This window comes from Pinus tabuliformis, chromosome 1_1, assembly GCF_031772625.1.
Source record: "Pinus tabuliformis cultivar Carrire ecotype Pingquan chromosome 1_1, CPIR1, whole genome shotgun sequence".
NCBI classification, from domain to species: domain Eukaryota; kingdom Viridiplantae; phylum Streptophyta; class Pinopsida; order Pinales; family Pinaceae; genus Pinus; species Pinus tabuliformis.
Genome location: NC_142297.1, coordinates 127,893,971 through 127,906,758, shown reverse-complemented (window position 1 = coordinate 127,906,758; position 12,788 = coordinate 127,893,971).

Here is a 12,788-nt window from a genome sequence, read left to right as displayed (position 1 = left end):
CAATAGAAGCTAAGGAGCAATGAAGGATTCCTTAATTTGACTTTAGTAGAAAACATATAAATTACTATCAGCTAGAATAGGTTGTTCTGCATAACATATCATATTCATCACAGTTTCTATTATGTAATTAAGCTTTTCAGAAATAAAAAAGAAAAAGGCAATGATTAAACACATAAATTGAAGAAGAACATCACCATTTCGTACACCACATGCATCCTGTGAAAATGTCCCTGTATTATTGATGCTTCTAGCAACTTGGGAATTACAATTCATAGAGGAAATTATATTCAACAATCAACATCTATTACTTCAAACTATGAATTATTTATACAAATTCTAAACTAAAATATCTTGAAAAAACATCAATATTTGTTTACAAATATCTCAAACTGTCTTACACAAATAGAACTAAAATATAGGACATTCAAAAATAATGAATCTACTTGGCACTATATTTGTGGATTTCTGGTGACAAAGAAGATAAATTCAAATTTGATAGCAACTCTTATTTGATTAGGTGCCATCCAAGTCACTAACTGTCTTTGAGCTTTTTCCTCCCGAAATTCTGAAAAATAGGGTCCTATAATACCTTTGGATATCCCAAACCATAATAGTTGTTAGAAAAATGAGAGAGGTTTTCGTAAATTATGATATTGGCCACAAAAACCTCTTTCCGTTATTGAAAATTCATTTCCACCTACTCGGAAAATGCATTTGAAAACACTGGCTAAAAACAAGAAAATTGGGGAAAATATACCTGTAAAGATTCATCCGAATATCCCAAAGCATAACAAATGTTACAAAAATGACATAGGGTTTTGTGCATACGGAAGTTAGAAACAAAAACCTCTTTTAGTTTTTGAAAATGAGTTCTCAGTTTTCTGTAAACAACGTTTGAAATTACTATGATGTATAGGGAAAAACATAGTTTTACTTGACCATGAAATAGACATATGATGTGGAGGCGGGAGGTGACATGGAGGAACATGGTTGGCAGAAATATGATTAGGTGGCAGAATAGGAGTGGAATATGAGGAGGGACATGGCGGGTGGATGTTGGCACAGGTGTAATAGGCAGAGGATACATGGCGGTTGACGTAACCGGGAAGGCGGTTTGCGGCAAGGAGCGGGTTTGAAAATGGAATTCATCAAACCTTGAAATGTAGAAGGTGCATTGGTAAGGCCAAAAGGCATGACAAAAAATTCATAACGACCCTCATGAGTTCTAAATTCTGTTTTCGGAATTTCCTCAGCCTTCATTATGATTTGATGATATCCTGAATGAAGATCCAACTTGGTGAACTAAATTGATCCATGCAATTCATCCAGTAATTCATCAATGACAGGAATGGGAAACTTATCTTTAATAGTGAGCTTGTTGAGCTCCCTATAATCCAGACACATGCCCCATGATCCATCCTTCTTGTGCACCAATACTACTAGAGCAAAGAAAGAACTTTGACTAGGTTGAATTATACCAGCCTCTAGCATTTCTGCAACCATATGTTCAATTTCACTCTTTTGGGCATAGGGATATCTGTACGGCCTGATGTTTGGAGGAACACTTCCCGGAATCATATGAATAGCATGATCAAGATCATGAATAGGTGGGAGACCTTTGGGAGTCTCAAATACCTTGGAATGATTGTCCAAGACTTTTTGGAGATCTGGAGAAATAGATGATTTCGACGTCGAAACATCTAGCGAACATAATTGTGCAATTACACCTCTTTTTTCCTTTTTTAGAAGCTTTGTCATACCGTTAGAGCTGATTATCTTTCCTGGTTTCCCTGCAATACCCCTTAATTCAACTTCCTTTACTTCCGTAGAAAATTTCATGAAAATTTCTTGAAAATTAAAAGCTATTGTACCCAAGGATTGTAGCCATTGGACTCCTAATACAACATCAACACCTCCCATTGGAATGGAAAGCATTGGGCTAGTCAATACATATTCTCCCATGGATAGCTTGATATTATGTCACTTTCTAGAGCAATTTATTGTTCCTCCATTTGCAACAATCACTTGATACTCTGGTGCTGGATATAGGAAGCAATTCAATTCTTTTGCTACCTTAAAATGAATAAAATTGTGGGTACTTCCTGAATCAATCAACACTATTACCTTTTTCTTCTTGATTTGTCCTTATATCTTGATTGTTTGAGGAGTGGTAATTCCCACCAATGAATTACAAGATATGGTTGGATTCATTTCTTCTAAGCTTTGTTCCTGGAGTATATCCTCTTCTTTTGACCTTTCTTGCTCCTTTTCTTCTTCCTCTTCACAATCTATGTAGAATAATTTATTCTCGACACACATATGACCTTTAGTGTATTTTCTATCACAACTGTAACAAAGCCCTTTTGCTCTTTTTTCTTCCAATTTTTGTGGTGTCAACCTTATAGTTTTTGGAAGACTAGGGGAAAAAACACTTCCATCTTTATAGTTGTGAGTGGTATGCTTCCTGGTTGCCATAATTTTCCTCTCCATTTTTCTTGCTAACCTGAATGCCTTCTCTAATGAATCAGGTTCCCAAAGGTGAACATCATGTTGGATATTATCTTTTAAATACCCTATGAATAAATCAATCCTATGCTCCTCTGGAATATTTTTTACCCTTATGTTGAATTTTTGGAACTCCTCAATGTGCTCCATTATTGAATCCTTTTGTTTGAGACTTATCAATTGGCTAAAAAAAGTGTTGCTTTTTGCATCCTCATAATGTGCTGTCAATTCTTCCATAAAAATTTCCCAAGTGATAATTTATTTACGAGAGCAAAGCCATTGATACCATACAAATTGATTTGGTTCCAAATATAAAGTTGCAATACGTACCTTTTGTGTGTTTTGCACATTATTGAGATCGAAAAATTGCTCCATCTTTAATATCCATGTTGCGGGATCCTTGCCATCAAACTTCTTCATATCGATTTTTGGAATATGGTGCGTCTTCGATTCAACATTAGAGTCCATGAAATCATGATTAACATTTCTTTTGTTCGCATCGTCAGTTTCCTTTACTACCCTTTCACCATTAGTAAGTATTTCTTGTAGAAAATTTGTCAAATCTGTCTTCAAATCTGCCATGTCCGTCTTCAAAACTGTCTTCAAATATATCTTCAAATCGTCCATATTAGCTTCCATGCCATTCATATTAGCTTCCATGCCCTTTATCTTAGATTCCACGCCATTTATCTTGGCTTCTGTTAGCTTTTGTGAGAGTGACATTTGTTGCACTTGGTCTTGTAATTTTGATGTATCATGTAGCATTTCTTCCTCTTCTTCAGGAGTCATGCTAACGCTTTCAGATTTCTTACTAGGTGTTTGCATTTTCTTTCCTTGGGGCATCAGTGACTGATGATAATGCTCTACTATGCCCTTTTAATTCTTCAAAATAATTTTTCAAACCAAGCTTAAGAAAAAATTTAAAAAAATCTAAACACCTTTTTTCACTTTGTAGGAGCTTGATATTGCCTCTGGTGTATCTCTATAATTTCGGATCATCCAGTTCTGAAATTGTGACCTACAGTAGCCCTTTGTGTCCTCTTTCCAATTCCACCAGTCTAATCCAAATTGGATTCTCCAAGGAAGAGTTATGCCAAATCTCCCACAGTGACCTGATTATAGACTAGTTTAGTATAGCGAACTTGTACGACATGCCACGTGTCCCTGTTTCGACCTTTGGCTCTAAAAAATATATTCAAGAAACTAAAGTTCGTCCTCTTTTTGTACCTTCTTATGAAACTTCAATATGATGCTCAAAGAGAAAGTTATGATGATTTTCCCTAGGTCACCTGTTTGGAATGTAATTCAAGAGTCTTCAAAAATACCAACTTCCTCAGATCATATCTCCGCAAATATAGTGCTAAAATATTTGAAATTCGGATCCGAGGTTCACTGCGATTTTGTCTCAAATGGGGTTTTTTTTTTTATTATGAAATATAGCAGAAAAAAGCTATAGAGAAAATTCCACGATGACCTATTTGGAGCAGCGAAACCCTAGAATCCAAAGCTCTGATACCAAATGTTATGAAACCAACTCACAAAAAGATAGAAAAGATAGATCAACGCCTTAGAATTCAACCTCTTCGAGGGGGAAACCTCCTTTACATTACATAAATGAACAAAACTTGGATGATTCAAATGAAAAAACCTCCTTTCTATATATAGGAGTCTAAGGAGTCACAATATAACCCAGCCGACCTAACAATAATAATATAAAGGCACAAAAAAAACAATAGAGGGATTCTATGGGGCACAATAACAACAATATGGGGACAATAGGGCCACAAAAATATTAATAAGGGATACAACTACAATAGTAATGGGGTAATCACTAGTATTATAGGGACCTAACACCTAACATGTTGAAGATATATTTGGAGCATTTTGAAATCCTTGTTAAAGTAGTCGTTGGAAGTCATCGTTGAAGTCCTTGTTAGAGAAAATTATAATAAGTTTTTTGTGTAGACCATGAAGACACTTTTGGAGCTTGTAGATTAAAGAGCATTGGAAGAGACCTATTGAACCGACCTTGAGGCAATCTTAAGAAAATATCCTTGTAAAGACATACTATGCGTTTTTTAAAGCCTTTAAGTAGTCCTTCAAGAATACTTGAAGATTGTACTGGAGCAAACATTATTGAAGATATTCTTGGAGCATTGCTAGAGAAATTGTTGAAGCATTGTTGAAGGACTATTGTAGACTTTCTTGAAGGCCACTTGTAGCAGTATAGTTGAAGAGCACTTGAAGACATTAGTAGCAGCATTGTTGAAGACCTCATGGAGTAGTCTTTGAAGAAGCTTGCTTATGCAGACATGAAGAGTATTGAAGACACATACTAAGCCATGTTGAAGATGACCTTGATGGACTAGCCCCTCGTGCATTTTGGAGAATTGTGGAAGAAGATATTGTATTTGTTGAATAACAAATTGGAAGCCTTGAAGAAGTAACTAAAGCTATCATAAAAAATTGAAGTTGAGGGTTGGAGCCCTAGAGGATTAGAATTTTCACACAAGGTTGGAACCTTGTGGAAGGCCAAGTTGGAGCCTGAGCCAGTTGAGAGGATTGGAGTCCTCAAGAAGACCAAGTTGGAGCTTGGTAAAATATAGGTTGGAGCCTGGTTGATTCGAATATTGCAATCTTCATCTAGGGTTGGAACCCTCAAGAAATTATAGGTGTGATTATACTAATTGGAATTATTTTAAAAGAGGATTGGAGTCCTTGTTATTCTAATTAATAAAATTATTTATTCGTTGATTCATTTGTATTATTTTAAGTGATCTTAACTATCATAAAATACATTTGCAAAAGAAATATTGATTCACCCCTCCCCCCAGTATTTCCACCTATATATATATATATATATATATATATATATATATATATATATGACACACATTTTGTATAATAAGATATGTTGTGACGAACTATCCAATGGAATATCGACAACAGTTTACAGATCACCCTCGGGGATTTGACAATTGTCATTACAAAACTAAATGATTGGTATGAAAAAAATACATGTAATATTTGTAGAACATTACATGTATTTCCGAATGCATTAACATAATTGCAAGAAAGATCAAATCAATATCTTGATAGCTTAAGGTTTTTTCAAGTTCCATCTTCGTCTGCTAATTAAATGAGGGAAAGTTTGTTTCTAGGTTGATTGTTGCATGATTGCCTTCATAGGAGTGTGGACAGAAAAGTCTTATAGATAAGGATACCCATAATCATTTTAATTGTGTTGAGAGGCTCTACGCCCTAGTATGGGGGAGTTGTAGTAGTGGAACATAACTTGAGACATTATATCAAATAATAATAATAATAATAATAATAATAAAACACAATGTATGCTCAATTAAAAGAGTAATAAAAATACCAAATAAATTTAATTCAATTTGTTATATTGTAATTTTTTTATTAAAAAAATCATAATATGAATAACACATTAAAATAAATTTGAATAAAATGATTTACCATGATATTTCAACACATATAAAAGAATTAACAAATTTAATATGCACATATAAAATCAAACCTATATGCATAACATAGGGGAGGGAGGCCAGTAGTTGCGTGGCCTCCTTACGTGAACATAAAATGACACCTATTTGGCAGAGTTGGATGTACGACACCTATCCATCACATTCCTCCACGTGTCTCCTTTGCATTGTGGACCCCACCTCCATTTCTTGGGGCCATTTAGGGTTCCTGTTTCGGCAATTTCTAGACCTTGTTTCACCCCTTGTTCATTGTTGTTTAGGCTCGAAACCTGTTCGTTTTGCTCCGCTAGTTCCTGTGTGTGAGGTTTCAATTTCTGGTCAGGTGAACCTCCATTTCTCGCATATCATGGGATGTTGTTCGACTGTGGATTTTTGTTGTTCATCCGTATGGGTGTTTTGTTTGACCACAGAGGTGGGGCATGGGCACAATAAAGGGTTTCAGAAGTTGGGTGGCATGGCGATATCGCAAGGTTGTAAGTTTTCGACTGTGGTTTGGAGTTAGAGGGACCTTTGTTCATTTTCTCTTGCTGACTCGACCCCGTTTGACATGACACTGGACACAATGGTTTTATCGCTACACCAAGCATCTGGAGCTTGGCATCATCGTTCTTTGGTGGGATTCTTCATCCTACCAACCATACCTACAATTGTGTTTTTCAACACATCAATTTTCTCAGTATTCACACCATTCTATGTCTTCTGTGGGTTATTTTGTGGCTTTTATCCTTCTGTGCATGTAGGGTTTTTCTGTGGCTTTTGCACCTTCTGTGGATGTAATGTTTTTTTGTGGCTTCAATTGGTGGATTATGTGGCTTAGGTTGAGATAACATTTCAGGGTTTTTCACTGGTTAAAGGGTTTTATGGGATATTTGTGATTTGGGGTTTTCTGTGGGTTTTGTGCCTTTTGTGGATATAGAGTTTTTTTGTGGCTTCAATTGGTGGCTTATATGGCTTAGGTTGAGATAAAATTTGGGGTTTTGCACTGGTTAAATGGTTTTATGGGACATTTGGGATTTGGGGTTTTTCTGTGTGTTATTATGTGGCTTTTGTGCCTTCTATGGATGTAGGGTTTTTCTGTGGCTTCAATTGGTGGCTTTTGTGGCTTAGTTTGAGATAAAATTTGGGTTTTTCGCACTGGTTAAAGGGTTTTATGGGATATTTGGGATTTGGTGTTTTTTTAGTGGGTTATGTGGGTTATTATGTGGCTTTTGTGACTTTTGTGGATGCAGGGCTTTTTTGTGGCTTCTATAGCTACCACAATTCGTGGCTTCTATGGATTAGGTTGAGATAAAATTTGGGGGTTTTATGGGATATTTAGGATTTTGGGCTTTTCAGTAGCTTTTGTGGGTCATTATGTGGCTTTTTTGGCTTTTATGAATGTAGGGTTATTCTGTGGCTTCTATGGCTACCAAAATGTGGCTTCTGCCAATGTAGGTTTCTTCTATGGATTCTGTTGATTTAGGGTTTCCGATGTGAGCCTATCTTTTGAGCGTATGTGGCTTCTTTGGATTTGGGGTTTCAATTTACTGTATTTGTATCGAATGACCATAACTGACAGCAATGACCATGATTGGTTAGGAGTAATGATGAATGCATCGTTCTTAACTGTGTATTTATATTTGTATTATGTAACTGAGTATGTGTATTTGTATTTGTATTAAGGAAGAGTTAAAATGATGAAAAAAAGTTTATTTTTTTGGTTTGGTAAGTGACATGTAGTTGTATTCTAGCAACATCTGTTTGGTTTATATTTTATTGTGCACTCTTACATACTAGTGTTTAGTGAGGGAATTTTAATTGAATGCCCCAAATCTAGGAAAAGTTGGAATAATGAAAACAGGTTTATTTGCTTGATCTGGGATGGGACATGTATTTGTATTCTAGCAACATCTGTTTTCAGTCATGTCTATATTTGGTTCTTAGCAGAGGTGTTGTAGGTGCATTATTGTAAAGCAAGCAGTGAAGGTGTGCATATTGAGTATATTGTTGTATTCCTTTCCTGGAGCTTTCGTTGCTTTCGACTATGACACACTGCAACTTTTGTCTTCTATTTGGGTGCTTCACATATACTAGGAATGAAATTTGGCATAATGTTGTGATAAGTTAGTGTTGGGTTTCCTACATCTTATGTTTTTTTACGGGAAATATTTTCATCCATTTTGAAGCTTGATTGATATATGCAAGTCATGTCGTGTTGAATTCTTTGTTCATAAAGTTGCTTTCAATTAGTTTTGTAACATTATAAATTATGCAGGGTACATTGTAATCTATTTGACCCCGTACTGGAATTCATGCTTTGGACACCCTTTTCTGGTCATATAATTATAGGGTTTATAATTTGGCATAGTGTTGTGATAACTTAATGTTGGGTTTCCTACATCTTATACATTTTTATGGAAAATATTTGCATCCATTCTAAAACCTGGTTGATATATGCAAGTCATGTCGTGTTAAATTCTTTGTTTAGAAAGTTTCTTTCAGTTGGTTTTTGTAACATTATAAATTATGTAGGTTACAGTGTAATCTATTTGATCCCATGCTAGCATTCATGCTTTTGACACCATTTTATGATCATATAATTATAGGGTTTATAATTTGGCATAATGTTGTGATAAGTTAATGTTGGGTTTCCTACATCTTATACGTTTTTATGGAAAATATTTGCATCCATTCTGAAGCCTGATTGATATATGCAAGTCATGTCGTGTTGAATTCTTTGTTTAGAAAGTTGCTTTCAGTTAGTTTTTGTAACATTATAAATTATGCAGGGTACAATGTAATCTATTTGATCCCATGCTGGCATTCATGCTTTTGACACCCTTTTCTAGTCATATAATTATAGGGTTTATAATCACTTTGTATTGATGTTTAACACCATTGCATGCATACTGATCATACTGATGTCGATTATTTTATTGTTCATAATTTTCAATGGCCTCATCAACTAGAAGTTGAAGAGGTATATGATGAGTCCTTAGTTGAGCTTCTAGGATCATGATTCATATGTGAACCAATACTTGTCTTCTTTTTGTGGATTGGTATGTTGTCAAACTACTTGTATGTGTAATAAACCATGAATGTCAAGGCAAAACTACAACTCTGTGTAATCAACCATGAAAATATCTTTGTATGCAAGTCATGTCGTGTTGAATTCTTTGTTCAGAAAGTTGCTTTCAGTTAGTTTTTGTAACATTATAAATTATGCAGGGTACAATGTAATCTATTTGATCCCGTGTTGGAATTCATGCTTTTGACACCCTTTTATGGTCATATAATTATACGATTTATAATCACTTTATATTGATGTTTAACACCATTGCATGCATACTGATCATACTGATTTCGATTATTTTATTGTTCATAATTTTCAATGACCTTGCCAACTAGAATTTGAAGAGGTATAGGACGAGTCCTTAGTTGAGCTTCTAGGATTGTGATTCATATGTGAACCAATACTTGGCTTCTTTTTGTTTGTTGGTATATTGTCCAACTAGTTGTATGTGTAATAAACGATGAATGTCAAGGCAAAACTACAACTCTGTGTAATCAACCATGAAAATATGTTTATATGCAAGTCCTTTCGTGTTGAAGTCTTTGTTTATAAAGTTTATTTCAAATATTTTTTGTAACATTATAAATTATGCAAGATACAATGTAAATAAACCATAAGCATAATGTATATCTAACTAGTATATTAAACTGTATGTTTAATTGTCTTTTTAACTATATCTAAATACACTCATTAGGGGAATTTTGAGGTCTGGAATGGGCCTCCTAAGGAAATTATAAAATAATAGTGGAAATAATAAAATAATATTAGATTACATCATCAAATTTTAGAGGGAAAAAAGAAAAACTACTTTTTCAACACGTATTTTCAACTTATCATGTTTTTCATGTATTTCTCATTTTTCGTGTAGCAAGGTCCATCGAAAGTATGCAACATGGGTACTCCTTGGATGAGGAATTAAATTTTTTATCCAATGAGTACTCTAACTCGAAATTTGAGTAAAACCTTAGGGATATAAGTTGAAAAAATAGTTTTATTATTTTCTTATTTTTAATCTTTTTACTTTTTTACCCCAAAAATGGTGAATCATCCCCCATGGTTGACATCATCATCTTGAATCCTGTTGGTTCTTATAAATTTTATTTTGGTTGTACATTTTTCTTAGGAGTCCTATTTTATACCTCAAAAGTTGTCTAATGATGGAAATTACATTGCAATTTGGTTACAAACAAAAGAGTCATGGTAACTGGTGGGCTCCAGTATTGTAGCAATAATGCTACAACTCCTTGAGCTTCCTATCTCTAATTTTATCAGCCCGATAGTTCGTAACAAACTTGGAAGCGACGGTGCTGTATGCACAAGTACTAGCTCTTGTCGCAGCTGTCACTTGGTCAGCTGGCAAAAGTCCGCTAGGGCTCAAGCCAACTTCTATATGTTCTCAGAAGAAGCTTTCTAAATGATGAACGAAGACTATCTGAAAGGAAATTAACCTACTTTGCAAGAATGAACTGAAAGCCAACAAAACATGGAAACCCTAGTAAACCCTAATCTGACTAGTCTAATCTCTATGATGCAATGGTGGGAGTGCAAACTTCTAGAAATGATGCCATTACTTCTAGTGATATGAGATGCATGAATTTAAACTACTTCTACTGAAAAGAACATTGTTTTTGTATTTTTGCTTAAGTGGTTGGAGTTATTATGATTTTGTTTCTTATTAGGGTTTGATTGTGCAGGGGTAGTTTGAAGGGAAAGAAAGCTTGGGAAAGGTCACGAGGGCTAGGAAAGGTTCCAAGGGATCCAAAACATCATTCCACAGAAGTCCACAATGTTCAGGTGCTCGGTAACCGAGTTTCCAGGCTTCTACAGGATGTCTGCAGGGGATCCTACAGGATGTTCAGAGATTTCTACAGGATGTTCTGAAATGGGATTTTGGAGCATGGGTGAGTGAGGGAAGATGCATGAGTGGATATGGAGGTAGGATAGGGGTTTGAAGTGGCCTAGGAACTGATGGATGGAGCTAAGGAATGGCGAGGATAGTTCAATTTGTTCAAGGGAGAGTGAAGCAATGTTGCACAAAAATTAAGGTTTTGGGAGCGAATGGCAAACGTGAAGCAGGGGTTCTAAATGGAGGGTGGAGTGGATGGTGCTGATGGAGAATAAGCAGATGAAGGAGTGGTACAGGTGCTCTGCAAGTCATTTTTCCAATCTGAACCAACAAAGACTTATGAATTCAAAGACCTAATTACGTTGACCTAATTTGCTAGCTGTTAGTAAAGAGAATGAACATAAGTGTGACCTGCAATGAAACCATCTATTTTAACTCATGCAAATAAGAAAATGAAAGTTTGAACTGGTAAGCAACTTCTACACATGAAAATCAAACACTAGTGATTGCATGGCAAAGCAAAATCAGTGTTTTTGTGGGCAGCAAAGTCATCCTAGTCACAACTCCTGATCCCACTAAGGGAGAGGTGAAACCACAGATATTTGTTGGCCCTTTTCTTGAAGCTTTTTCTATTAACAACCTATCAATTAAATCTGAGCATGAAAAGCTATTTTACTCGTAAAAAAAACAAACTAAATAACAAAACAAAATAGCAGATTTTATTCTCAGAATGCAGCAAAACACATAAAGATAAACAAGGGAGGTACTGGGCGCTTGAGATGGGCCCAACCCCAAGAGCTATAGCCTCCCAAGAGAGATTTAGAGCTGGTGCAAAGCTGGATTCATCTTTATTAAACAAGAATGAAGAGTTACATCAAAACTGTCCACAAGGAGAGCTTGAGAATGAGCTGAAAGCAAAGCTAATCTATTGCATAACAATCGAACTACAAGCTAGCTAACTATTGGCTACAAAATGACTAACCACTAGCTACTATCTACTGGCTAACTAGCTAACATCCACTGGCTAACAAAATGACTAACTGGCTAACCAAAATGAGGCCCTAAGCCTTCTTATTTATACAATTTGAGGACCCAACAGTCCTCCTAAAATTTAGGGACTTGGCTGGCCAAGACTTGTAGTTAACAGCAGTCCTACTTGACTTGCTTGGCTGCCCTTGTGCTCATTGATTTGGTGGCCTTTGAACTCCGAGCTGATGGTGGAGAATTCGAGGTAAGGGCCCATAAATGAGGGGGACACCTTCCTACAAATCCTCTAGCTTGTTCTCCCACGAATTTGGCTGCCAAGTGCTCATTAAGACCTTCAATTTTGTCTCCAAGTGGACCAAAAAGGCTACACAAAGCACCCATTAGACTTGTTGGCATAATGACTAACCAAATTCACTCTATTAACATAAAAATAATCAAAAACATGCAATAAACCAATGAGAATGGTGGATTAAGTCAACTTAGGAGGTTGAATGAGCCCAAATAATTGTCCATTTTTGGGGCTCATCATCACCCCCTACTGAAAGTGTTGCTCATCCTCTGAGCAACCAATCTCTCTCCTCGTCTTTGATGGCCCTGGTGGCTTCTTTGGCTAACATCTCGGCTGATTTCTCCTTTGGCTTCCCTCTTTTCAAACTTCCTGTAGAAACAGTTCTCTGTCTTCCTGTAGAAACAGTCTGCTAACAGTTCTCTGTCTTCCTGTAGAAACAGTCTGCACTGTCTTAGCCTGCTTGGTTGAGGGTGCTTTTCCTTTCAGCTTGGCTGTGGCAGCCTTTGTCTTCTCTCCCTTATGCTCTTCTTCCTCACTGTCCGCTGCTTTTCTTAGTGAATCCTCAGCCTTGTTATGAGTACACAAGTATATGCAATCATATGGAAG